Source organism: Odocoileus virginianus, chromosome 22 (assembly GCF_023699985.2).
Source record: "Odocoileus virginianus isolate 20LAN1187 ecotype Illinois chromosome 22, Ovbor_1.2, whole genome shotgun sequence".
Classification (NCBI taxonomy): Eukaryota; Metazoa; Chordata; class Mammalia; order Artiodactyla; family Cervidae; genus Odocoileus; species Odocoileus virginianus.
In genome coordinates, this window is record NC_069695.1 from 10,105,308 (window position 1) to 10,128,829 (window position 23,522).

Genomic DNA, 23,522 nt, shown 5'->3' on the forward strand with positions numbered 1-23,522 from the left:
GTTGTCCGTTTGCAGCGTCAGCAGGCTAATTTCCTTTAGCTTCCCTGGTGTCAGATTTGGGATGTCCTGGTGTTTTAATAGTTTCCAACTGTTTTAGTAGTTGTGTAGCATTTAATAACTGCAAGCTGTTTTTATAGGCTGTCTTGAAGAGGTTAAAAACCCTCATTTCTATTGCATTCCAATGTTGTGTGCCACTCCAAAGGCATAACAACAGCCAATATGTATATATTTACTATCTGGGTTTTAGCTAGTTGACAGTCTTGGGCTAAGGCAATTAATTCCGCTTGCTGTGCTGACTTTGTTCCTGGTAAATAAGAGCTTTCAATTATGTTCACTGTGTATGTCATTGCATATCCAGTTCGCTAATGTCCCTGTTCATTCCTTAAGTAGGGTCCTTCTGTAAACCAAATTAAATCAACATTATCAATAGGAATTTCTTGTAAGTCATACCTGGAACAAGAATTTAGTCTGTTGATAAAATGCAGTCGGGACTTCCCTGGTGGTCTAATGGTTAAGAATCCAACATGCAATGCGGGGGACACGGGTTCCATCCCTGGTGGGGGAGCTAAGATCCCGCATGCCCTGGAGCTATTAAACCCCTGCACCACAACTATTGAAGCCCACATGCTCTGGAGCCCCTGCGTTGCAACTGGAGAGAGTCCACGCACTGCAAGGGAAGAGCCACATATCACAACAAAGATTCTGTGTGCTGCAACTAAGACCCGATGCAGCCAAATCAATAAATAAAATATTTAAAATAAATAGATAAATAAAATGCAGTCGTGGTTGTTTTCTTCCTGTGGTGCTGAAAGCAAGGTTGCAAGATTATTACACTGTAGTTCATGCTCATCCAGGGACACTTTAAAAAAAAAGATTGTTACAATGAATGAAGGTAATATTAGCTACAGAAAGCAACAATAGTGCATAAGAAGCTAGTCAGCTTACAGAACAGTGCTGAGTGTGGTGAGAGCTTAGAGATTGAATGTGGGACACAAACAAAGGAGACCTCATTATTATTTCTTCAATAATCTTACATGACAAAGCCTTTGCTGAAATAACCTTCATGCAAAGTAGAAGTCCTTTTCCTACCGAGTCCGATTGCTGACTCTAATATTCTATGGGTCAATGTTGATCAACATGTTTTTGAGTAATACACCTAAAACAGTTCCTTTTCTTCAAGTACAAAGAGAACAAGGCAAGTTATAATTAGTGCAACCCAAAGCCTGTGCCTGAATTAAGATGGATTTTAAAGTGTTCATGGTCTCTTTTCCTTTCAGCACCCATTCAATCAGATCAGGCTGGTTGGGCTTAAGTAATGCATATAAAGGTTGAGAAGCAAATGGAAAATTAGGTACCTAATTGCTACAATATTCAGTCAGACTCAGAAAGCCCCTCAATTATTTCTTTGGGAATTAAGCAAGCTAAAATCCTGTTAGTTATTTTGGAGTTGATTAATAGTCTCTCCTTAGATATTAAGTGACCCAAAGTTTTACAATAGGTGGACACACTGGAGTTTATTTTTGGACAATTTTTGTTCCTTAGAAGCTAGTTGTGGTAACAGATAGATGGTGTCTTTTTGAGGATGCAATTCAGTTTTAGAACATTAAAACAAACCATCTACATATTGAATTCAAGTGGAGCCACCAGGAAAGTCTACATCAGCTTTAAGCGTTTGAGAAAAGAAAGTGGGGCTCTCACTGCAGCCCTGTGGCATGACTGTCCAGGTATATTGATGATCTCCACATGTGAAGGCAAAAAGGTATTGACTGTTCTTCTCCACTGCTCAAAATTCTCCAAGCCAGGCTTCAGCAATACGTGAACCATGAACTTCCAGATGTTCAAGCTGGTTTAAGAAAAGGCAGAGGAACCAGACATCAAATTGCCAACATCCGCTGGATCATCGAAAAAGCAAGACAGCTCCAGAAAAACATCGACTTCTGCTTTATTGACTATGCCAAAGCCTTTGACTGTGTGGATCACCACAAACTGTGGGAAATTCAGAAAGAGATGGGAATATCAGACCACCTGACCTGCCTCTTGAGAAATCTGTATGCAGGTCAGGAAGCAACAGTTAAAACTGGACATGGAACAACACACTGGTTCCAAATAGGAAAAGGAGTACATCAAGGCTGTATATTGTCACCCTGCTTATTTAACTTATATGCAGAGTACCATGAGAAATGCTGGGCTGGGTGAAGCACAAGCTGGAATCAAGATTGCCAGGAGAAATATCAATAACCTCAGATATGCAGATGACACCACCCTTATGGCAGAAAGTGAAGAACTAAAGAGCCTCTTGATGAAAGTGAAAGAGGAGAGAGAAAAAGTTGGCTTAAAGCTCAACATTCAGAAAACTAAGATCATGGCATCTGGTCCCATCACTTCATGGAAAATAGATGGGGAAACAGTGGAAACAGTGACAGACTATTTTTTGGGGCTCCAAAATCACTGCAGATAGTGACTGCAGCCATGAAATTAAAAGACGCTTACTGCTTGGCAGGAAAGTTATGACCAACCTAGACAGCATATTGAAAAGTAGAGACATTATTTTGCCAACAAAGGTCTGTCTAGTCAAGGCTATGGTTTTTCCAGTGGTCATGTATGGATGTGAGAGTTGGACTTTAAAGAAAGCTGAGTGCTGAAGCATTGATGCTTTTGAAGTGTGGGGTTGGAGAAGACTCTTGAGAGTCCCTTGGACTTCAAGGAGATCCAACAAGTCCATCCTAAAGGAAATCAGTACTGAATGTTCACTGGGAGGACTGATGTTGAAGCTGAAACTCCAATACTTTGGCTACCTGATGCAACGAGCTGAGTCATTTGAAAAGACCCTGATGCTGGGAAAGATTGAAGGCGGGAGAAGAAGTGGACCACAGAGGATGAGATAGTTGGATGGCATCACCGACTCAATGGACATGAGTTTGGGTAAACTCCAAGAGTTGGTGATGGACAGGGAGGCCTGGTGTGCTGCAGTCCACGGGGTTGCAAAAGAGTCGGACACAGCTGAGTGACTGAACTGAACTGAACTGAATTATTCTCCATACTAGTGGAGAAGACACCGCATAAATCAATTATGAAGAATAGCCGCTATCAGCTTGAATGGCTGAGAAGAATGTATGTGGATTTGGGACCACAGGATGTGCAGGAATCACAGTATTATTTATAGCTTTCATTTCTTGAACTAACCGCCAACCTTTCCCATTTTCCTTTTTCACTGGTTCTGCCTGCATGCTTAGTCATGTCCGACTCTTGGACCCTTCAGACTGAAGCCCGCCAGACTCCTATGTCCACTGGTTTTTCCAGGCAAGAATACCACAGTGGGTTGCCATTTTCTTCTCCAGGGGATCTTCCCAATCCAGGAATTGAAACTGTTTCTCCCGTGTCTCCTGTATTGCAGGCTGATTCTTTACTGCTAAGCCATTGGGGAAGCTGTTATATGCAAATAAATAATACAAATATTTATCAGAGAATTTTCTAGCTTACTTTCAACATACTAACATTAAAAGAAAAGAGAAATAGAAAGAGCAGAGGATACATCATCAAACTGGGTTTTGACCAACAACCAGACTTAAACAGTGCTGGGAAGTCCCGTGTAACAGCACATCAGGAGTCCCAGTTGGGAAAAAGTCCCATGCAGCGTGTCGGCTCCGTGGGTGAGACTTTGTTTCACTGGTAAGATGGGTATGTTACAAGGTCTCTTATGGGGAATTGTGAGTCCCTCCTTAAGAAATTCCTGAATAATAGGTTGTCCCATTTAATGCCTCTGATTTAAGTGATATTGTCAAATATCAGCTAGAGGCTTGGAGTTGTCAACAGTCCCCTTGATAGGAGTGGCCATTTTAAATATTTCAATATCTAAGGAAGAAGGTGGCCATAATTCTTTAGGTACTGGCAATAACAGATCATTAATTTTTCTTGGTCTGTTTGAGTCACTGATTTTATAACCATCTATCTCTCAGTAACTAGATTTTGCTCAACATTAAATTTTCTAAATCTAGAAGCATTTCCCCTTTTTGTGAAAAGGCAGTATGAATATTGTTGGCTTCTAAAAGTTCTCTTCCTATCAAATGAATTGGGGCACATTTTACTAGGAGAAACACAAGTTTCACTCTGATAATTCCTAATTGAATGCTTATCAATTCTGATTTTAAAATTTGGATAGGTACATCAGAAATCCCTATTATTAATATTTGAATTGACTGTCTATTCCGAGGGAGAGGGCAATGAATAGGGCAGGGTGAAGAACAGGGACTGTAGCCCCAGTATCTACAAGGGCCTTTAAGTTTCTCCCCAACTGGTGTTTCCACTTCCTCTAAGGTATTGGTAAGTACTCATGTGGCTCAGCTGGTAAAGAATCCGCATGTAATGTGGGAGACATGGGTTCAGTCTCTGGGTTGGGAAGATCCCCTGGAGAAGGGAAAGGCTACCCACTCCAGGATTCTGGCCTGGAGAATTCCATGGACTGTATAGTCCATGGGGTCGCGAAGAGTCTGACACAACTGAGCAACTTTCACTATTGGTGAGGAGCAGGGGGAAATTCCTTCTCATAATCACCAAAGCACCCCTAGTCCTTTTTAGTTTTGCTTTGTTTCAAGTTCTGTTTAAACTTATGGCATTCTCATTTGAAGAGATCAGAGTTTTTGCAATAAAAACAAATGTGGGTACTTTGCTTTGGGCCAGGGTTAGAAAGCAAGTTTTAATAGGGCCACTAATACACTAGCATGTTCTCGGCCTTTTGGCTAAGATCAAGTGTAGTATCTGTTCTTATCAGTTTAATACACTAGCATGTACTGTGGCCCAGTCCAATGGACATTTTTTAATTAGCCTTGCAATTTTTTTCATCTAATCCCTCTTAAAGATTGAATGTAGAATTGGATCCTTTTGATGATTTTGAAAAGTTTCAGGGGCCACTACAGAGTCCTGTTGGAAGGTTTTTCTCAAACCTCTCAAAGTAATGAAAAATAATTTCTTTGGGCTTTTGTTTACATTGGTGAAGCACTGTCCACTCATTTTCTCAGGAAAAATTTGGGGGATTACTTGTTACAAGTTACAAGCACATTCTTGACACCTGTGAACATCCGCATGCTTGTGCTTGTGAAAATCTTTCACAGCTGACTTCCACTCTGCCTTTTGTAGTCATTCTTTCTTTGGTGTGTGTGTGCTCAGTTACTCAGCTGTGTCTGACTCTCTGCTACGCTTTGGACTGTAGCCTGCCAGGCTCCTCTGTCCATGGGGTTTCCCATGCTAGAACACTGGAGTGGGTTGCCATTTCCTTCTCTAGGGGATCGAACGGACCCAGGGATTGATTGGATACCAGCAAATGCTCAAGTTATTACAAATCTGAGTATCTTGGCTCATGTGTCCTTACAGAATGAATTCTCATAAAAACCCTAAAAGGGGCCTTTCCTGGTGGTCCAGTGGTTAAGACTCCATGTTTCCAATGCAGGGGATATGGGTTCGATCCCTGGTCTGAGAACTAAGATCTCATATGCCACATAGTGTGGCACCCCCCCAAAAAAATAAATAAAAATTAAATAAATAAATAAATAAACTCTAAAGTATCTTATAAAGGGCCTGGGAAACTCTTAGTCAAATTTAAGTTCAGTGCTAGTTGAGGTAGTAGAAGTTAGCACAGGCTCACCTCTTCAGTAAGCTTCTCTTTAAACAGAATTGTAGTGATTTGAGGGCTCTCAACATTTAATCCCTGGGGTCCAGTTCATTTCTCCTTTGGAGTCCACAGAGGAGGTAGAGCCGACAAATTGAGATATGGACATTCAGAACGGTGAGGGATCCCCTGGAGGAGGAAATGGCATCCCACTGCAGATTCTTGCCTGTAAAATCCCATACACAGAGGAACCAGGTGGGCTACCGTCCACGGGGTCCCAAAGAGTTGAACATGACTGAGCACACAGGCATGGACACATGAAGTTCAGAAAGGAGGGGAAGGAGGAGAAAGAAGGGATAGGGTAGCTCTTGAGTTTTTCTCTAACTTAACAACAATTTCTAGTAGTTTTCAGTTCGTTTCCCATAAAGATGCCATTTTATCAGTACCATGCTTCAAAGTACCAATTGAAGGATGCTTCCCATCTTGTCTATGTAATTTTATAGCCAACATTTTCCAACTGGGCACACAAGTAAACTAATTTGGGTAAGTTTCCCATTTTGACCATTTAAGAGTTAAATTATTTTTCATTAGATCTTCCCATTTTTCCAAATTCTTACAAGTATTGGCTCCATATATATTGCACGTGAAGACCGCCAAGTTCCAGTGGGTGACTGCCCATCTGGGAGTTGGTTGGTTTTAAAAGCACAATTTCCCTTTATTTGTTGTTTCTTTTTTTGTTTGTTTGTTTAGCTTTTATTGTGTAGTCGCAGTCTCTAGTAGCCAGGTGGCACTAGTGGTAAAGAATCCACCTGCTAATGCAGGAGATGTAAGAGAAGTGGGTTCCATCCCTGGGTCAAGAAGATCCCCTGGAGAAGGGCACGGCACTCCACTCCAGTATTCTTGCTGGGAGAATCCCATGGACAGAGGAGCCCAGCGGGCTGCAGTCCATGGGGTCTCAATGAGTCGGACACAACTGAGCATCTGAGCACAGCACCTCAGACACTTCTACTATGTTCTCAGTCACCAGAGAAATGTCTCTTTTCTTCGGAGCTGAAGAGGTTCAGTCTCTCATTTTGCTGTCAAACAGTTTTTTCAAACCATTTATACAAGATCTTTCAAACTTGAGCCAAATTAAAAAAGACCAGCCAACCCAGTTCACTCTAAATTTCCTTCTTGGCTTTGCCTTTCTAGGAACTTCCATCTAGGCCATTGCCTAGGAAATTTCCGCTGGGTCCCTTTTACCTGGAAATGTACTGGTACCCTGTTAAGACTACAAGTCCTAAAATTTTAACAGATGGGATAAAATTCAGGATCATCATGCAAATTGATGAGGTCCGAATATCAGGAGAACTCACCAAACCATCTGAGGAAGACCAAAAAGCCAGAGAGGCTCAAAGAGCCAGTGCAGGTTTGAGCGCTGGTTTAGAGTAGATTCCAGGTGTCCTCTGGTGGGTGTCTCTGATATCCTACTAACTATCCCCAGCAAATGTCAATGAAAAAGTAATCAACATCGATCTTGAGTAGAAACAGAGAACTTTATTTGAGCCAACCTGAGGATTATAGCCCAGGAGACAGTCTTTCAGAAAACGCAGAGGATTGTTCCACCTGTTAGAAGTCGAAGGCACTGTTATATACATGTTTAAGACAAAGGATCATATATTAAAATGACACATTGACATTTTATATAAGGTTCACGAAAGTTACATAAAGCAGATCTTTATATACACGACAAGCAGTCATCATGATCCTTAACAGGATTAGCAAAGGAAAAATGCATCTTCTCTGGAGGTACTTTGCTATGTCAGAAGAAGGAAAAGAAATGATATTTATGGTTGAGCAGACGTTCCTGCCTTTGAGGAGGTCTGGTTAATGTAGAATACAGATTCACATTGCCCATTAGGAAAGGCATAAAATGGACAGAGACTATGTTATATTAAATTTTCTTGTCCTGCTTCAAAACATAGACTTTATGCCATGGCCTGTTATTCAGGAATTTCTTTTAAAAAGCCATTCCCTGTACTAGTCCTTGAAACATGCCTACCCTGCAAGCAAGATAGCTGAATGGAAAAGGTTGGAGATTTGTTCAAGATCTGCGAGCAATAAATAATATTGCAATTCCTTGACATCTTTTGGTCCCAAATCCATGCACTTTACTCTCAGTCATTCCTACTAATAGCAGTGCCTTCTTTAGCATCCCAGTAGAGAAGGACAATCACATGACTTTTTGCCTTCACATGGGAAAATCATTAATACACCTGGACAGCTATGCACAAGGCTACCAGTTAGAACCCCACTTACTTTTCTCAAATGCTTAAAGCTGATTTAACTGATGTAGACTTTCCTGGTGGTTATACTTTAATTCAATACATAGACAATTTGATATTATGCTCTAAAGCTGAACTGGATTCTTAAAAAGATACTATCCATCAGTTACACAAGTTAGCTTCTATGGGACATGCATGCATGCATGCTCATTCATCTTCAACTCTTTGTGACCCTATGGACTATAGCCCTCTAGGCTCTGCTGTCCATGGGATTCTCCAGGCAAGAATGCTTGAATTGGTTGTCATTTCCTCCTTCAGGGGATCTTCCCAACCCAGGGATTGAACTTGTGTCTCCTGCATTGGCAGGCAGATTCTTTACCACTGAACCACCTGGGAAGTCCCTTTTCAGGGACACGAGTTGTCTAAAGATAAACTCCAACTTTGCTTACCTACTGTAAAACATATGGGCCACTTAATACCTCGGGAAGGACTATTGATTGAAATGAAAAAAATTAAAATAATTTTCTCAACACTCTCCCCACCCCCACCCAGAAAAGCGATTGAGGGGATTTCTGGGTCTGACTGATGTTGTAGAATTGGGTACTTAATTTTTAATTTATTGCCCAACATTTATACACACTGCTTAAGTCCAGTGGACGTGACCCAACTGAAGGAATAACAGAAAGAGAAAATAGTCATAGAAGTTTGAAGTCCACATTAACCAAGCTGTGGCATCAGGTAATTCTAGTTACAATTTACCATTTTTTCTCTCTTGACATGAAGAGAAAGGTAATGTCTTAGGGATGTTGTTAATACAGAGTCATGGTGATCCACATCTACCAGGAGGATACTATAGTTGTCAATTAGATTCATAGCGAGAGGACTCTCATCCTGTCTGAGAACTATTAGTATTTCAGGGACAGCTTGCCATTGCAAGGGACCGAATAAATAGTGATGGGATCTCTCCTTTGACCATCTGTGTTCTGCACCCGAGTCTCTTGGATTCTCATCATAGTCAGTGCTGTTCTGTGAGTAAGCTGGCCTCTTACAAGATATTGCTGCTTTCTTCACCTCATATTACTTTGGCTGCAGTGCAATAATCTTAACCCCACACACAACTTTACCCCCATAACCCCAAGAGGACAACAATCATGATTACATTTTACTGATTATTTTCTTGTTTCTAGGAACGATTTTTCAGGAAAACCCTATTAGTTATGCTGATTTAGCTTGGTTTACAGATGGATCTTACTTAAAGGAAGAGCAGGGCCAATACTGAGCTGGGTCTGCATTAATAACATTAACTGTAGATGCAACTGGGAGCTCTTATTTATCAGAAGCAAAGTCAGCATAGCAAGCTGAACTCATTGCTCTGATCAGAGATTGTCAACGAACTCAGGACCAAACAGCAAACACATACGATGATAGTTGCCGTGCTTTCAAAGTGACATGATTTGGAATGCTCTGTAATAAGAGAGTTTTATGTCGTCAGGAAAACCTGACGACATAAATAAAGAATAAAAATGGGAAACTAGACTTAGAATTATCAGACTCTATACAAATGCCTAAAACAAATGGCCATTATTAAAATACCCGAACATTCCAAATCTTCTTCACTAGGGCCTAAAGGGAATCAATCCACTGAGGCAGCAGCCAAACAACCTGCTGTAAGTTCTGTTTCTACCCAGTTCTGAGAATGTCCACTACTCAAACCAACCCGGATAAAACTGTCAAGAAACTTCTTTTACAGGCTCAAGAAGTAGCCTCAGAAGGTGAGAAGCAAATTCAGGAGAAGAAATTGAGGATTTCTTAACCCCACTTCACAAATATGTTTTGGACCAAATAAGAGACTTATAGTGTCTGTAGGGGTTCAATTGCCTTTAATCCAGCCGTGCACTCCCTGACCCATAGGGTTCTTGAAAAAATGATTTTGTGGGGAAAACAGAATTTTTGGACTCCCTTCCTTCCATTGGCTCACAGAGCATATGTCGATGCACTATTTACCCAAAACACAATCCCAGAAAACGTTTCATGCATTTCAATATCACTTAGCCATTCTTAAGGAAACCTTGGAGGTGTGGCAGTTGGATTTTGTCCACATGCCTCCATCTCAACGATGCAAACGTGTCTTGGTAATATTTCCACACTGGATAGAAGCAGTTCTTTGAAAAAGAGCAACATGCATAGTAGGTAAATCACTATTTAAAAGAATAAATCTTATTTGGAGAATTCCTTCTGAGTTGCATAGGGACAAAGAAATTTATTTTGTCAGATAAATAATTAAATCAATTTGTGATTTCTGGCCAATAAGAGCATTTCCACTGTGCTTATCATCCCCAGTATTCAGAATTGATAGAAAGCACTAACCGAATATCAAAACTCAACTGGCATAACTCGCAGGGGCTTTTCATCTTTCATGGCCAAAAGCTCTTCTGTTGGTGCTTCTCAATCTTAGGTCCACTCCTTTTGGCAAGCATCAACTGTCTCCTTTTGAAATAACCACTGGATGATCTATGCACCAGATGAAGGCGTGCACAAACCAGTATTATATAAGATTGATGATATGCTGCACTGTTGTCTGATTTTTTAAGGCACTTAAAGAAAATGAAAAGCTGGTAACTAATTCCTTTACAGCTAGATTCTGGGAGATGAAGACCTTACGGATCATGGGTTGCAACCTGGAGACTTCTGTCTATTGGAAAAGGTATCATATATAAGATTCTTTGCAGCTGTGTTGGAAAGGGCCCTATCAGGTATTATTAACTAATCGCTATGTTGTGAAGCTCAAAGGAGTGAGCTCTGGGTTTCTATCTCTCAGTTTTTAGAAAGGGCTTCTGCTCCTACATGGACTGTGAACTGTGTATCTCACACCTGGTTTTGACTCAGACGAGCATCACCAAGCTGGCATGAGAAATCAGTAACAGCAGTAGACCACTAACCCAAGCATTAGACCAGCCCTGTTGGACTCATCCTACCAGTTCAATTGTACTGTTTACCAACCATCTGTCTGTCAACATTGAGAGCTACTGTTTTACTTCTAGCTATACTTTTGTCCCAGTGTTTAGAATGGAAAGTTCTTCAGTAAAGTTGTCACAGAGAATAGCTACTGTGGGTTATTTAACCAACTGTTGGATTTGTCATCAAATTCCTCAGTTAATACAAGACTGATATAGGCCCCTCATAATTCCTGTCATGGAATTTTCAGATATTCCTAATGCTATCACTTACTTGGATCCACCTCCTCCTGGCCTAACCTTTCAGGCTCAAATCCCCCAGCCTAATAATGTATCCATTCCCTGTCTGATACTATCCTTGGCCCTTAGAGGTTGAACATGACTTAGCCTAGGACCTTTTTGCTCCATCTCTACTTAATTAACAAATGTCTTGAAGAGAAAAAGACAAGTAATTTGTGCCAGAAACTCCCTTATGTCCAATACCAGACAGATGGCTCTTGGAAAGCCTGCAAGAGAAGTGACCCATGGTTAAGTATCATGTTAGCAGCACTTCCTATTGAGTGCATCAGTGAGAGCTCTCTTGGAAGGATGACTTAAGCTCCCTCACGTTTTGTCTTCACATGTGGCATTGGAATTGACCCACCTTCCCATGAATGGGTACATGAATATCCTAATTGCTGGCAATTAGAAGGTTTATGCTTATTGGGATGTTATGTCTGTACAAAAGAGACAGCTGGACCACCTTTCTCTCTCCATTAAGGAATCAAGAGACCCATGTTATTAGGATACCAAGATACCTGGTAGCAAAGTCTTTTGAGAATCTTGATTTCTGGTGCAGGAGTATAAATAGAGATATGGTTGTAAATCTATCAGCCACCATTTGTCAAATAGCTGAAGAGACTGCAAATATATTCAGTTCATTTCAGTTCAGTCACTCAGTCGTGTCCGATTCTTTGCGACCCCATGAATCGCAGCACACCAGGCCTCCCTGTCCATCACCAACTCCTGAAGTCTACCCAAACCCATGTCCATCGAGTCGGTGATGCTATCCAGCCGTCTCATCCTCTGTTGTCCCCTCCTCCTCCCGCCCCCTATCCTTCCCGGCATTAGGGATTGGACATCCCTCAGTTCCTTAACCTAAGTAGTACTGAATAATATAGTTACCTTTAATTTTCTAATAGGTAACCAAGGAGTTGTTTCTCCTCTTGCTCACCTAATTTGTGGCATTTATATCAATACCTCTGTAGAAGTAGAGATATTCCTAGATAAAATTTCCCAAAAGCAAAATGGTTATAAGAGTAAGAAACAAACAAAACAAAAACCCAGACCCTTTTAATGATCTATTTAGTTGGCTCCCTGCAGGTAATTTTTCTCACTTTGTTTTATAGATGATGATTATTTTCATTGTACGTGTTATTATAATTTTCATAGCTATTCAAGTTACTGATGGCATGTACCACTGCTTGCTTAAATTCCACTGCTAAAGGTACACATACAATGTTTGTGCAACAGTCAAGATGATCAACAACATGTATAGCCTGTAGAATGTTTCTCTGTTAGCATGTATCTCTGTATTGTTCACTGCATTCAATTAACTAATTTTTCCCTTAGTTTGTTTAATTCTGAAGTTTTATGGTAAGAAAAGCCAAGTTACAATACCAAATACGTCTTGGTATTTTAACCACTTGGCAAGAAAGAACCTGTACTATAGTCCAGACTGAATTTTGTAATTTCATACCAAAATTAAATTTTCATTTAGTTTTCATCACATGGAAAATTAAATTTCTGCTTTAAGGGATCCTGGATCCCCTTCCTAGTCTAGGTTACATCTTGGGTAAATGGTTCAGCTCTGGGGGTCCATGGCTTAAATCTCAGCTTGACTTTAATGTTGTTGGTTACACTGATTTTGTTCTGTATCACTTATGGAGGACAATTGTGATTTTTGCTGCATATCCAAACTTGCTAGTAAAATAATGATGTCAAAGTGATTTGAAACTATTGATCATACGTATAGTTCTATGCAAAATGCTGGACATGCATAATGTCCATAGGAGGATGATAGGACAATAATTGGCATGAGTTATACTGAACATATTCAACATAACATTATTAGCCGTGAGTCCTTGGCTTGGTACTTTATTGACACATAAACTCCTGAAAGAAGAAACTGGTCTATTGGATCTGGCGTTGTAGGACAGGATGGATCCAAGGCAGGTAAGAAACCACTCTGGTGTTGAAGAACCAAGTATTTCATCACCTAATGTTTTCTGTTGAAGGATTAATGATCAAAAGAGGGAAATGAGAGAATAAAATTTATTTCTTGAGGCAAAACAAGAAAATTTAAATATAACATACTCCTCGCCCATATTGGTCCCTCCCTAATGGGCAAAGCGTATCTGCATTATACGTTTACCAGATCTCCTCAAAGGCAGGAATGTCTGCTCAAACATAAAGATAATTTTTTCCTTCTTCTGGTACTAGCAATATACCTCCTTAGACATTAATCTTTTTCTCCCCTAATCCTTTATAGGATCATGATGACCCAGCAATCTGGGAGCATCAGCAGCTGCACTCTGCTTTCCTGGGGGCATTTAACAGGGTCCAAACTAAAGATATAATCTAAATACTAAGACAGAAGCACATCCATACAATGGGGTCTGGGGTTTTTCCTTCCTTCTGGGGGTCTTATGACTAGCATTCCTCATGGACCTTTAACCATGTATGTTAGCAAACAGACAAACAGACAGACAAACTAAGCACCATTCTTTCTGTTTTCATATAAGATGAAGGCAAGGGTAAAAGTTGATAATGAGATTATCTGGCTCAGGAGCATTCCCTCTGAGTACATGAAAGCTCAGTCACATGGAAAGGGGAGGAGTTAGGACTATAGGCCTATAATGGAGCTGAAAAAAATATGGAGTCAGTGCGGTTCAGCCACACATTTCACCCAGACATCTATATGGTCCATGCAATTTTATCCACCATTCTTTCCTGAATACTCTGGGGCCAGATATTGGGAGGTAACCTGCATGTCTGTACCACAAGAGCAACATACAAAGAATCCCTGTTAGACAAGGAAGAATGCCTAGCAGGGCCATGGCACATTTGCCTGGTAAGGAGGTCAACCAACAGATGCAGTCATCTGCAAAAAGAAATGTTCTTTTCATGGCTAATAGCCTTTTTTATATGAGATGATAAATCAGTGATGCTAGATTGATAAGAGGGGCTGTAAGTACAATACTGTTGTTGAATTTAGGACATGTTTCCCCATGAACCTCCGTTAACATGTCCAGAGCCATATAGCTTTGGAAAACCACTAGGAAAGTGGAACTAAATGAGGAATATTTAGTTTCCTGATTTAGTAGAAAAATGCTTTATCTAGAATTATTTAATACAAAGGCTGTGAACTGGGCTAGAGCTTGTATTTCTAATTTAACATGAATGCCCAGAGGCACTGCAGTGGCTCAGTAGTAAAGAAGCGGGCTACAATGCAGGAGACACGGATTCAATCCCTGGGTCAGGACGATTCCCCTGGAGGAGGAAATGGCAACACACTCCAGTATTCTTGCCTGGAAAACTCCATGGACAGAAGAATCTGGTGGGCATACAGTCCATGGGGTGGCAAAGAGTTGGACATGACTGAGCATGCAAGCCAGCCACCATGAGTGCCTCCATACTGAGGAAGAAAGATGAAGACCAGCCATCACCACAAGGAGAGATTATGACTCCCTCCAGTTTTGAGAGTCAGCAGGTTTTGGAAAGTGTCTGACAAAGAAGAATAGACCTTTCTAGACAAAGAGGGGCAAGTCCACCCATATGGGAGATAAAGCCAAAGATTGGTGCCACATATTCAGGCTCCACCTTTGGGTGATAAGAAAGCCCCTACTTTAAGAGTCTTCTTTCCTTGACTTGTCCATTCATTTGAAAAACCAGGTGAACAAAAGAAAGAGAGGACAGTGGTAGTCACTCCATATGGTTACATTTGGCCAACCAGGTGTTTTTGTTCTCCTGCTGCGGAATCCAGAGTCGCAAAACACACCTCACCTCGGAGGACACTCAAGACAGTGAAGCACAGTTTATTACGCCAGTGGGTCCAAGGGGAATCAGTTCCCAAAAAGGACCCGATGTTTCTGAGAGGCCCTGTTTTATACCCCTCTCCCCCACATGACTGGTTGCTACTGCTAAGTCACTTCAGTCGTGTCCGCCTCTGTGTGACCCATAGACAGCAGCACATCAGGCTCCCCCGTCCCTGGGATTCTCCAGGCTAGAACACTGGAGTGGGTTGCCATTTCCTTCTCCAATGCATGAAAGTGAAAAGTGAAAGGGAAGTCACTCAGTCACGTCTGACTCTCCGCCACCCCGTGGACTGCAGCCCACCAGGCTCCTCCGTCCATGGGATTTTCCAGGCAAGAGCACTGGAGTGGGGTGCCATTGCCTTCTGGTTACATGTTAGCAAACTCTTTGTTGTATATGATTGAATCTTACAGCAAGTAGGTGCTAGGAGAACAAACAAGGTTAAGGGGGGGGGGGGACCAATGATTATGCATCAAGGGGGGATGTCTCCATGGTTAATCTAACAAGGGCAGCCTGACTTCAACTATGATCTCCGTTTGCCATCTGTAGGGAGGGAAGTCTCCAGGAGACCTGGTTTTCATTAGCAATGGTTTCCTCACTCTTGGGCAGGGTTCAGGCTCAGTTCACATCCTGTCTTTAAGATGGATGACAGGCTTCAAGATGGAGTCTCTCCTGCTTTCATCACACTGGCCTCAACACTTCTTTACAAAAATAGCAGTAAGTCCAAGTTGGTTGTATTTAGCACATAACCACCCCAGACCATCCTAGATAATGACAGGCAGTGTTAAGTCTAGAGGAACTGGGTTCAAGTACAAGCTGAGGAGGAAATCCTTTTTATGAATACTATCATTACCGCCAAAAGGGAAAACATGAGCCATGATGACATCTAGTGTCCCCAACAGGAGTTTACCTGCCTACCCACCCATTGTCCCCGTGCTGTGAGGTTGACAGGCAGACTGACCCATGACTGTCATTCTAGACATTGGCTAGCAGTGCTAGCCAATTGGCAGTGCTAGACATTGGCAGCAATCCACACACCTAGTAGTCAGAGCAGTTATGAACTTCAGCATAAGTGGTAGCGCAGGACAGAAATGCATTGCTGGAGGCAGGTGGCATGAATCTCAGAAGGAAAAGACTAAGAATGATAGATAAGAGTTTCTTCATTCAGAAATAACATCATAGAAGTCTGGTCTCCATGTACAAGGATCACCCCAGGCTTTGGCACTTTTTTCAGAGGACGATGCCAGACATGCCATCTCTTTATGTCAGAAGTGGGCAGGGAGCTGTTGTATGTGGGAATTTTGGTAGTGCCCATGAGAGGAACCCTCCTGGAGTCCCCTACCTAATTTCAAGGAGGAGATCACCTTGTTTATGGGTGGAGCTTTGATTAGAAAGTTTGAGGAAATACTATGCCAGGGGCCTGCCATTCCCACAAAGGTATAAGGATGTCAAGCCACCTGGGAGGGAGATACTATCTAAGTCTCCAATCCAAGATAGTCTCCAAGGTGGGAGGTCCCGCAGCATTCTCAGGACAATATCCATATCAAGCTAGATGGGTCTCAGTCCTCCTTCTAAGTCTTATAACTTTAAGGCCCGAGCTGACAGAGCAGGTACAGTCAGTGTTGCATAAACTGGTGTATAGCTTGCTGTGGGTTGCTGTGTTTCATTGCTGGATGGGCTTCTAACATCCAGGTTAGATTGTGAAGACCATCCTTGTAAAGACCTGTCCAGAGAAATCATCTTCACTGCCTCTTTCAGTAACCCATTAACTCTTTTTTTTTTTGTTGTTTGTTTCTCTTCTTTTTTTAAAAAATCTATTTAATTGGAGGCTAATTACTTTACAATATTGTAGTGGGTTTTGCCGTGCATTGACATGAATCAGCCACAGTTGTACATGTGTTCCCCATCCTGAAACCCCTTCTCACCTCCCTCCCCATCCCATCCCTCAGGGTCATCCCAGTGCACCAGCCCTGAGCACCCTGTCTCATGCATCGAACCTGGACTGGCAATCTACATCACATATGATAATATACATGTTTCAATACTATTCTCTCAAGTCATCCCACCCTCGGCTTCTCCCACAGAGTCCAAAAGTCTGTTCTTTACATCTGAGTCTCTTTTGTTGTCTCGCATATAGGGTCATCGTTACCATCTTTCTAAATTCCATATATATGCGTTAATATACTGTATTGGTTCTTTCTATCCATCTTGCTGCCATTGGGTTATACTGCAGATGGGAGTTTCATGAAATCTAATGGACTTCTGCCTAGTCTTGTGTATCATGTCCAGTGAAATCAGTCCCTTGGTTGCTATCTCTGTGAGCAGGGTTTCGTACACATTTTCCAACTTGGTCAAGCCCCTAATGGTGACAGTTTGATTTACTTTTACTAGCCAAGGATTGCATCAGACTGGTGGCAGTAGCAGCACAGGTTAATGTGTGTTTGTGTCCCTCTGATAAGAGTAGTATGGGTCAATATAGTCCAGCTTTCATCTGATCAGTGGATCAGTGGCTCATCCAATGGGACCAAGGGTGTATCTCAGGGATCATTGCTGCAGGTTATAGAGGGGGCAGTCTCAATTCCATTTTTGTCCCTTTTAAATTAGAGAGTATAGAGACTATAATTAGTGCCAAATGAGGTATGAAAACATGCCAATTACCTGGTAACCTCCCCCATCCAAGATTGTAATTCCTTGACCAGATGTGGAATGGGCAAGTCTTGCGGTTGATAGTATTCAGTCACTAAGTCAATGTCTGACTCTTTGCAACCCCATGGAGTGCAGCATGCCAGGCTTCCCATCCTCACTATCTCCCAGAGTTTGCTCAAGTTCATGTCCATAGAGTTGGTGATGCTATCCAACCATCTCGTCCTCTGCTTCCCCCTTCTCTTTTGCCATCGATCTTTCCCAGCATCAGAGTCTTTCCCAATAAGTCAACTCCTTCATCAGGTGGCCAAAGTATTGGAGCTTCAGCTTCAGCATCAGTCCTTTCAATGAATATTCAGAGTTGATTCACTTTAGGACTGACTGGTCTGTTCTCCTTGTTGTCCAAGGGGCTCTCAGGAGTCTTCTCCAGCACTACAATTCAAAACCATCAAAATTCTTCAGCACTCACCCTTCTTTATGGTCCAACACACACATCTATACATAACTACTGGAAAAACCATAGCTTTGACTATACAGAGCTTTGTCAGCAAAGTGATGTCTCTGCTTTTTAATATGCTGTCTCAGTCAGTTCAGTTCAGTCGCTCCGTCATGTCTGACTCCTTGCGATCCCATGGACTGCAGCACGCCAGGGCGCCCTGTCCATCACCAACTGCCGGAATTTACTCAAATTCATGTCCATTGAGTCGGTTATGCCATCCAAACATCTCATCTTCTGTTGTCCCCTTCTCCTCATGCCTTCAATCTTTCCAGCATCAGGGTCTTTCCAAATGAGTCAGTTCTTCCCATCAGGTGGCCAAAGTATTGGAGTTTCAGCTTCAACATCAGTCCTTCCAATGAACACTCAGGACTAATTTCCTTTAGGATGGACTGGTTGGATCTCCTTGCAGTCCAAGGGACTCTCAAGAGTCTTCTCCAATGCCACAGTTCAAAAGCATCAATTCTTTGGCACTTAGCTTTCTTTATAGTCCAACTCTCACATCCATACATGACTACTGGATAAACCATAGCCTTGACTAGATGGACCTTTGTTGGCAAAGTAATGTCTCTGCTTTTTAATATGCTGTCTAGGTCAGTCATAACTTTTCTTCAAGGAGTAAGCATCTTTTATTTCATGGCTGCAGTCACCATCTGCAGTGATCTTGGAGCCCCCCCCCCCCCAAATAAAGTGTGTCACTGTTTCTACTGCTTCCCCATTTATTTTCCATGAAGTGATGGGACCAGATGCCATGATCTTAGTTTTCTGAATGTTGAGCTTTAAGCCAACTTTTTCACTATCCTATTTCACTTGCATCAAGAGGCTCTTTAGTTCTTCTTCAGTTTCTGCCATAAGGGTGGTGTCATCTGCATACCTGAGTCATTGATATTTCTCCCAGCAACCTTGATTCCAGTTTATGTCTCATCCAGCCCAGCATTTCTCATGATGTACTCTGCATGTAATTTCAATAAGCACAGTGCCAATATACAGCCTCGACATACTCCTTTTCCTATTTGGAACCAGTCTGTTGTTCCATGTCCAGTTCTAACTGTTGCTTCCTGACCTGCATACACATTTCTCAAGAGGCAGGCCAGGTGGTCTGGTATTCCCATCTCTTTCAGAATTTTCCACAGTTTATTGTGATCCACACAGTCAAAGGCTTTGGCATAGTCAATAAAGCAGAAATAGATGTTTTTCTGGAACTCTCTTGCTTTTTCGATGATCCAGCAGATGTTGACAATTTGATCTCTGGTTCCTCTGCCTTTTCTAAAACCAGCTTGAACATCTGGAAGTTCACGGTTCACATATTGCTGAAACCTGGCTTGGAGAATTTTGAGCATTACTTTGCTAGTGTGTGAGATGAGTGCAATTCTGAGGTAGTTTGAGCATTCTTTGCATTGCCTCTCTTTGGGATTGGAATGAAAACTGATCTTTTCCAGTCCGGTGGCCACTGCTGAGTTTTCCAGATTTGCTGGCATATTGAGTGCAGCACTTTCACATCATCATCTTTTAGGATCTGAAATAGCTCAACTGGAATTCCATCACCTCCACTAGCTTTGTTTGTAGTGATACTTCCTAAGGCCCACCTGATTTCACATTCCAGGATGTCTGGCTCTAGGTGAGTGATCACACCATTGTGATTATCTGGGTCATGAAGATCTTTTTTGTACAGTTCTTCTGTGTGTTCTTGCCACCTCTTCTTAACATCTTCTGCTTCTGTTAGGTCCATACCATTTCTGTCCTTTATTGAGCCCATCTTTGCATGAAATGTTCCCTTGGTATCTCTAATTTTCTTGAAGAGACCTCTAGTCTTTACTATTCTATTGTTTTTCTCTTTCTTTCTTTCATTGTTCACTTAAGAAAGCTTTCTTATCTCTCCTTGCTCTTCTTTGGAACTCTGCATTCAGATGGGTATATCTTTCCTTTTCTCTTTGCCTTTCACTTCTCTTCACAGCTATTTGTAAGGCCTCCTCAGACAACCATTTTGCCTTTTTGCATTTCTTTTTCTTGGGGATGGTCGTGATCCCTGCCTCCTGTACAATGTCACGAACCTCCATCTATAGTTAATCAGGCATTCTGTCTTTCAGATCAAATCCCTTGAATTTGTTTGTCACTTCCACTGTATAATCAAAAGGGATTTGATAGGTCATACCTGAATGGTCTAGTGGTTTTCCCTACTTTCTTCAATTTAAGTCTGACTTTGGCAATAAGGAGTTCATGATTTCAGCCACAGTCAGCTCCTGGTCTCGTTTTTGCTGACTGTATAGAGTTTCTCCATCTTTGCCTGCAAAGAATATAATAAATCTGATTTCACTATGGACCACCTGGTGATGTCCATGTGTAGACTCTTCTCTTTTGTTGTTGGAAGAGGGTGTTTGCTATTACCAGTGCATTCTCTTGGCAAAATTGTGAGCATTTGCCCTGCTTCATTTTGTACTCCAAGGTCAAACTTGCCTGTTACTCCAGGTATTCCTGACTTCCTACTTTTGCATTCTAGTCCCCAAGGATGAAAAGGGCATCTTTGTGTGTGTGTGTGTTTTCTAGAAGGTCTTGTAGGTCTTCATAGAACTCTTCAACCTCAGCTTCTTAAGCATTACTGGTTGGGACATAGACTTGGATTACAATGAACAGAGATCATTCTGTCATTTTTTGAGATTGCACCTAAGATTCAGACTCTTCTGTTGACTATGAAGGCTACTCCATTTCTTCTAAGGGTTTCTTGCCCACAGTAGAAGACATAATGGTCATCCAAGTTAAATTCACCCTTCCAGCCCATTTTAGTTCACTGATTCCTAAAATGTTGACTCTTGCCATCTCCTGTTTGACCACTTCCAATTTACCTTGATTCATCGGCCTAACATTCCAGGTTCCTATCCAATACTGTTCTTTATAGCATCAGATTTTACTTCCATCACCAGTCACATCCACAACTGGGTGTTGTTTTTGCTTTGGCTCCATCTCATCATTCTTTCTGGAGTTATTTCTCCACTCTTCTTCAGTAGCATATTGGGCACCTACCAACCTGGGGAGTTCATATTTCAGTGACTTATATTTTGCCTTTTCATTCTGTTCATGAGGTTTTCAAGGCAAGAATAGTGAAGTGGTTTCCCATTCCCTTCTCCAGTGGACCACGGTTTGTCAGAATTCTCCACCATGACCTGTCTGTTTTGGGTGGCCCTACATGGCATGGCTCATAATTTCATTGAGTTAGACAAGGCTGTGGTCCATGTTTGATTAGCTTTCTGTGATTGTGGGTTACATTCTGTCTGCCCTCTGAGGGATAAGAAGAAGGCTTATGGAGGCTTCTTGATGGGAGAAACTGACTGAGAGGGAAACTGGGTCTTGCTCTGATGGGCAGGGCCATGCTCAGTAAATCTTAAATCCAATTTTCTGTTGATGGGTGGAGCTGTGTTCCTTCCCTGTTGTTTGACTTGAGGCCAAACTATGGTGGAGACAATGAAGATAATTGGACCTCTTCCAAAAGGTCTGGTGCAGGCACTGACACACTCAGTGCCCCTGACTCTGCATCAGGCCACCCATGCCTCCACCGGACACTCCTGGGCAAGTCTGGGTCAGTCTCTTGTGGAGTCACTGCTGCTTTCTCCTGGGTCCTTGTGCACACAAACTTTTGTTTGTGACCTCCAAGAGTCTGTTTCCCCTATCTTATGTACATTCTGGTGGCTCTATGGTGGGGTTAATGGCAACCTCCTCCAATAGGGCTTATGCCATATCCAGGTCTGCTGCACCTAGAGCCCCTGCAGCAGGCCACTGCTGACCCGTACCTCTGGAGGAGACACTCAAACACTCAAAGACAGGTCTGGCTCAGGTTCTGTGGGGCTTCCTGTTGTGTCACAAGGTTTTCCTTGAGCTCTTGGAATGTCTCTGGCAGATGATTTTCTTGAGGAGATCTCTAATTTTCTTGAAGAGATCTCTAGTCTTTCCCATTCTGTTGTTTTCATCTATTTCTTTGCATTGTTCACTTAGGAAGTCTTGCTCATCTCTCCTTGCTACTCTTTGGAACTCTGTATTCAGATGGCTATATCTTCCTTTTCTCCTTTGTCTTTTGCTTCTTTTCTCAGCAATTTGTAAGGCCTCCTCAGATAACCATTTTGCCTTCTTACATTTCTTCTTCTTGGGGATGGTTTTGATCACAGTTGCCTGTACAAAGTTGCAAACCTCTGTCCATAGTTTTTCAGGTGCTCTCTCGGATCAAATACCTTGAATCTATTTGTCACTCCTGGCGTATAATCATAAGGGATTTGATTTAGGTCATACCTGAATGGTCTAGTGGTTTTCTGTAGTTTTTTCAATTTATATCTGAATTTTGCAATAGGGAGTTCATCATCTGAATCACAGTCAGCTCCCAGTCTTCTTTTTACTGACTGTATAGAGTTTCTCCAACTTTGGCTGCAAATAATACACTCAGTCTGATTTCAGTATGGACCATTCAGTGATGTCCATGTGTAGCATCTTTTTTTTTTTAAAAGCATCTTCTTTTGAAGATAGGTTTTAGGAACATTTATGAGATAAAGAGGCAGGGAGGTCTGATCAAGGCCAAAGTTGATTGGAAGTAAGGAAAGTGAGGTAATTAGAGTGGTATAGTCAAGCTTTATGGCTCTTCAAAGGAGACATGTTCATAAAATGGCAATGTTATGTTCTGAGGGTGGAGTTTTTCACCCTGTGATGCTAAAACATCATCCATCTGACACTTATGCAGGCCCAGTGGATAGTTGGTAGTCTCAAATGGTCTGAACTGGCCAAGAACCAGCTCCATGTTACTGAAAAACAACTTAAGCAACTGTTAACTACAGTGATCCACATGTCAGAGGTATTACATATAAGGAAGCTGGTGGAAGTTTAGTTTAAAATCAACTAAAAGCAAGCAACTGAAAGTAAGCATGGCAGGTTAGGTTTGGCGGGTCTTCTCAGGTTAGCCCTTGGTTTCAGTACTAACGAAGAAGCACATCCATGCCAACGGGAACCAGATTTTTTTGTTTTCCCCTCCCCCAGGGGTCTCACAACTTTTATTCCTCAAAAATCATTAACCGTCTGCATCAGCAAAAGGCAGTCTTCAATTTTCCTAATAGATGAAGGCAAGGGTAAAAGTTGATACTGAGCTTCTCTGGCAGGGCGCATTCCTTGTGAGTAGGCTAAAGCTCAATCATCCAGAAAAGGGAAGCGGTAGAATTGTGGGTCTTAGTCCTACAGTGGAGCTGAAAAACAGAGTCAGTGTGGTCCAGCTACACAGTATCTCTTCTGAACTTTAAGTAAAATGTGTCACTGTGATATAGGTATCTATATCCTCCGATTCAAAAATGTATATAACTGTCTTCCAATGAAAACAAGTGGAGTTTTCCGAAACACTGTCTTTAAGTTTAGAGCCCTCAGGCTGGCGCAAATAAAATCTATTTCTTCTTCAGACCGACTACTGATTCATTTTTCCTTGACAGGAGGAACGGTAAAGCACATGCGCAAACAAGGTTACAAAG

The 23,522-nt window shown here is 41.9% G+C and overlaps 1 pseudogene; it reads left to right on the forward strand.

The window, feature by feature from the left end:
* The first annotated feature begins 4,716 nt into the window (after positions 1 to 4,716).
* Positions 4,717 to 4,834, forward strand: LOC139030468 (U2 spliceosomal RNA; annotated as a pseudogene).
* The last annotated feature ends 18,688 nt before the right edge of the window (positions 4,835 to 23,522 follow it).